Source organism: Procambarus clarkii, chromosome 46 (assembly GCF_040958095.1).
Source record: "Procambarus clarkii isolate CNS0578487 chromosome 46, FALCON_Pclarkii_2.0, whole genome shotgun sequence".
In the NCBI taxonomy this organism is placed as follows: Eukaryota; Metazoa; Arthropoda; class Malacostraca; order Decapoda; family Cambaridae; genus Procambarus; species Procambarus clarkii.
This window is the reverse complement of record NC_091195.1, coordinates 4,234,041-4,239,650: the sequence shown is the minus strand read 5'-3', so window position 1 is coordinate 4,239,650 and position 5,610 is coordinate 4,234,041. Positions and strand designations below refer to the sequence as shown.

General features: G+C 40.7%; 1 long non-coding RNA gene across 1 annotated transcript; it reads left to right on the top strand.

Moving 5' to 3' along the window:
* The first annotated feature begins 2,353 nt into the window (after positions 1–2,353).
* LOC138350506 (uncharacterized) lies at positions 2,354–3,311 on the top strand. Its single transcript, XR_011222139.1, has 2 exons — positions 2,354–2,598; positions 2,969–3,311. It is a non-coding gene; the product is annotated as an uncharacterized lncRNA (long non-coding RNA).
* The last annotated feature ends 2,299 nt before the right edge of the window (positions 3,312–5,610 follow it).

Below are 5,610 nucleotides of genomic sequence, written 5' to 3'. Positions count from 1 at the left end.
AATATATATATATATAAATAAATAAATATATATATATATATATATATATATATATATATATATATATATATATATATATATATATATATATATATATATATATATATATATATATATATATATATATATATATATATATATGACAATGTCAGACCACGGAGGAAAATGAAACAGGAATTTCCTTAAGTACTTTCGTATATTAAATACATCTTCAGAAGGTATCAATCATACCTTCTGAAGATGTATTTAATATACGAAAGTACTTAAGGAAATTCCTGTTTCATTTTCCTCCGTGGTCTGACATTGTCACATTCTTAATCACGTGTTTATTTTCGTGATATACACACACACACACACACACACACACATATATATATATATATATATATATATATATATATATATATATATATATATATATATATATATATATATATATATATATATATATATATATATATATATATATATATATATATATATATATATATATATATATATATATATATATATATATATATATATATATATATGTCGTACCTAGTAGCCAGAACGCACTTCTCAGCCTACTATGCAAGGCCCGATTTGCCTAATAAGCCAAGTTTTCATGAATTAATTGTTTTTCGACTACCTAACCTAACCTAACCTATAGAGATAGGTTAGGTTAGGTTAGGTAGGGTTGGTTAGGTTCAGTCATATATCTACGTTAATATTAACTCCAATAAAAAAAATTGACCTCATATATAATGAAATGGGTAGCTTTATCATTTCATAAGAAAAAAAATAGAGAAAATATATTAATTCAGGAAAACTTGGCTTATTAGGCAAATCGGGCCTTGCATAGTAGGCTGAGAAGTGCGTTCTGGCTACTAGGTACGACATATATATATATATATATATATATATATATATATATATATATATATATATATATATATATATATATATATATATATATACATAACTCCGCTTTATTTAAAATTTCATTACAAAAAAAGGGTTACAACATTGGTTACATGCCGGGTACAAGGCTACTTGTCACAGGTTGTAGAGCTCCACCAGCTCCTCAGATGGCGGGCAGGAACCATGGATGCAGTGAGCATTTCCTCTCTGGTTTGCCCCATTAAGGTGCTAAAAGAGGAAACTGGCGGCTCTAGGGTCTCTAGTGGTTTCAATTTGCTTGGAACCCAGCTCCTTCAAAAAACTAACAGCACTTTTACCCCAGGCACCAAGTGTCTCGGAGGCAATGGGGACAAAATTGTAGTGGTGCTCAAGGTCTCTGTATATACTCGACTTGGCTGCTTCCCGGTGATTGGCAGCACCTCCTACCTGTGCAGCACTGAAGGTAACATAGGTGTTGGCTAAAGTTGAAACGAAAGTGTAGTCCCATACCAACTGTCTACCATTCTTCCAGGGGTTCACCGTGATCCCATCTGGGCGACCGACAGGCTCATCAGAGTTGCGGGACATTAGGTAACGGGGCTCTCTCTCTTTCTCTGCTGGACAACCGGCTGTAGTAAGGATTCTTTTAATAATGTCATTAACCTCGCCGTGTCTTGCATGCCATCCTCCTGTCCTTTGGCAGAGAAGGCCATGCCGGCAGTACCTGTCGACCACTACCTCACCGCAAATACACCTGTATTCGGTGTGGATTGGGGCAGCGAGCCGGAGAGCCACAGCAATTCGGAGGGCCTGCGGTGTGAGACGGGTGCCAGTTGATATGACATATCTGAATATTTATTTAATATGATATGATACAAGACGCTAGAGCTTGCGCCCTCTTTGGATCCCGCAGGTCACTTGGGATGGACCATGACGCTAAGCCGGATGAGGGAGCATTTTTATTGGCTAGGAATGGACGCTGATGTGAGGAGACATTGGAAGACCTGTTTCCCGTGCCAAAGGGCGGGGAAGAACGTCCTTGCTATACCAAAGGATGTGATAATAAAGTGTTAATGGACTTAACCACATACTTTGAATGGACGATAATTAGCGAGTGAATTATTTAGACAAGACCCCAGAGCTGTTGAACTCTAGTCTCATTTTGGCCATATAAATATATTCCAAGATGCGAGGGTCTAAGTGGTTACAATAGAAAGCCACTCGTTGTGAATGTGAGTGTGGCTCCTAGCTGAAATATTAAATACAACCATTTATGGTGTTACAACGTGTAGTTGAAGAACACATGTCGCTGAAGAACACATGTCGCTGAAGAACACATGTCCCTAAAGGACTCATGTCGCTAAAGGAACCTTTTCACTAAAGCTCTCCTCAACATCTTCTTAAATTCCATGCTATAAAATCAGCAGTAAGGATGCTATCGCCTTCTTGTTCTATCGCAGAAACTCAGTAGCTTGGGCAGTGAATGTACAGTAGTGCACGTCTACAGGTATTACCCTGGAAGCTCCGACCAGGATGGATGTGGCCGCCCTGTCTTCTCTCCCATACGAAGGTGATCAGCTTCCCTGACCATCCACCGTGACCTCACAGATGACGACCCCGACCTTGTATGGTGTTGTGATCTGATAAGTCAATTATGTCCTCACTCCAGAGGTGGGCACTATGATGACCTGACCTTCCTGGGTACTCTTCTCACCAGTACGTATATATTTTGATGCATTTTCGGAACAACCAGAGTTCCTTGAAGCTCTTCTTTGGCCTCTAGTATCATTATTATTATTGTATTAGTATACTTTGTTGCGGTGCGTCTAGTATAATTCTGGGCACTGATTACCCAACATTGCCTTTGACTAAACAAGTTATTATGAGTCCTGATTAACCCAGATCAATTTTAGCACACTGGTTTGGATTAATGCAAGCTATAATGTTTATATACTTCAAATTAACCAGACGTGCTGCTCATCTCAGCAAAATATTAATTAATCCATGCTGTATTTCTCTGATATAAGTTGCTATTTAGATGTTTGACATAGCGAGGTTTGGCCTTCACGTCTCCTGATGCTTGCAGGCGAGGGTATTGAGACACTGATTCGAGAACTTCACGAGAGGAACGTCAGCGCTGGCAACCCCTGGACCATGTTCTCAGCGCCACAGGGTCAACCTGGCACCACCCAGACCCTGGCCGCCTCGCTACGCCTCTCCGGTCTCTATGTCTTCTAGGGCCTGCAGGACCAAGTCGCAAGATGATCAAACATTTGGTTCCTGTTAAAATATCTATGAGACAGAAGGCTCTTATATATAATCACAGACTTGTTAACATTTACCATTGTTGCTATCTGTTTAGTGCAGTTGTGCTTAGGTATTTCTGATGCTGTATATTGTGAAAAATGTATTGAATAATTAGTTATAAACTCAGCATTACTTCCCAAAATCAAGAACTGGCCAACGAAGTTAATCTTTTCCTACATGAAACTAAGCTCTCTTCAGTTCAAAGTTTAAAACCTGAATTCCATTGAAGCCACTAGAAAATAGGAGAGGGAAAAAAATAATGGTAAAGCGCCAAGCCCTTACAACTACATAGCACTGGATTTGGAATGGGACGGGGGAGGGGGGAAGGAATGTTGCCCAACCACTTGGACGGTCGGGGATTGAACGCCGACCTGCATGAAGCGAGACCGTCGCACTACCGTCCAGCCCAAGTGGTTGGTTAAAAAAAATATGAAGGAGAGAATATTTGCCAGCTTTTAAAACCCACTTAATACCTTGCAATTGCAACAAACTTTCTCCCAAGATGAATCAGACCAATAACAACTCTTAGCTGCTGTCATTATTTCCTCACGATATTTCCCCTTGAAACCAAATGAGCGGACCGTGTCTACTCGTGGTTAAGGAACTACGGGAGCAGCTGAATTACAAACTTCAAACAAGCAGGTGAAAACAAAGCAGCACACAGAAGAGGTACCAAAGTATCTACTGAAAACATTGGGAAAATTCGTGTCCAATTACACAGTTGTTCGTGAAGATTTGACCTTATCAGAGCTTCTGGGTCTGGAAAACTCACTGTTTTCGTGAAAAACTGATTCACCAGGAATAGGCAGAATCTTTCCTTTCAACTGCGTCAAGTTTGTAAGAATTCCAATATGTTACTCAAAGATTGCTTTGTCAGAGGTGGTAAAATACCAGTGAGGAAGACCGACACTGGAAAAAATTATAAAATAGCCAATGCAGCCCATCCACTGTAGATAATGCAAGTACTTGCCTGTAAAGTTGCCGCCCATTTGGGTGGGTGTGGAGCAAGATTAGTAACTGGGTAACTGATTCACCATAGATATAATGCCTTTCATACAGGCTTGCCAGCCTCATCTTGAATCACGTGATATAAATGGGCTAGTGATATATGTATTTGTACTCACCTAGTTGTGCTTGCGGGGGTTGAGCTCTGGCTCTTTGGTCCCGCCTCTCAACCGTCAATCAAGAGGTGTACAGGTTCCTGAGCGTATTGGGCTCTATCATATCTACACTTGAAACTGTGTATGGAGTCAGCCTCCACCACATTACTTCCTAATGCATTCCATTTGTCAACCACTCTGACACTAAAAAATTTCTTTCTAATATCTCTGTGGCTCATTTGGGCACTCAGTTTCCACCTGTGTCCCTTAGTGCGTGTGCCCCTTGTGTTAAATAGCCTGCCTTTATCAACCCTGTCGATTCCCTTGAGAATCTTGAATGTGGTGATCATGTCCCCCCTAACTCTTCTGTCTTCCAACGAAGTGAGGTTTAATTCCCGTAGTCTCTCCTCGTAGCTCATACCTCTCAGCTTGGGTACTAGTCTGGTGGCAAACCTTTGAACCTTTTCCAGTTTAGTCTTATGCTTGACTAAATATGGACTCCATACTGGAGCCGCATACTCCAGGATTCGTCTGACATATGTGGTATATAATGTTCTGAAAGATTCCTTACACATGTTTATAAAGGCCGGTCTTATGTTAGCCAGCCTGGCATATGCTGCTGATGTTAATTATCCTCTTGATATGAGCTTCAGGGGATAGGACTGGCGTGATATCAACCCCCAGGTCTTTCTCTCTGACTCTTGAAGTATTTCATCTCCCAAATGATACTTTGTATCTGGTCTCCTGCTTCCTACCCCTATCTTCATTACATTATATTTGCTTGGATTAAACTCTAACAACCATTTGTTCGACCATTCCTGCAGCTTGTCCAGGTCTTCTTGAAGCCTCAAGCTGTCCTCCTCTGTCTTAATCCTTCTCATAATTTTGGCGTCGTCAGCAAACATTGAGAGGAATGAGTCTATACCCTCTGGGAGATCATTTACGTATATCAGAAACAGGATAGGTACAAGCACAGAGCCCTGTGGGACTCCACTGGTGACTTCACGCCAGTCTGAGGTCTCACCCCTCACTGTAATTCTCTGCTTCCTATTGTTTAGGTACTCCCTTATCCACTGGAGCGCCCTACCAGTTACTCCTGCCTGTTTCTCCAGCTTATGCATCAACCTTTTATGGGGTACTGTGTCAAAGGCTTTCCGACAGTCCAAAAAAATGCAGTCCGCCCATCCTTCTCTTTCTTGCTTATTCTTTGTCACCTGATCTTAGAATTCTATCAAGCCTGTAAGGCAAGATTTACCCTCCCTGAACCCATGTTGATGGGTTGTCACGAAGTCTCTTCTCTCCAGATGTGTTGCTAGGTTTT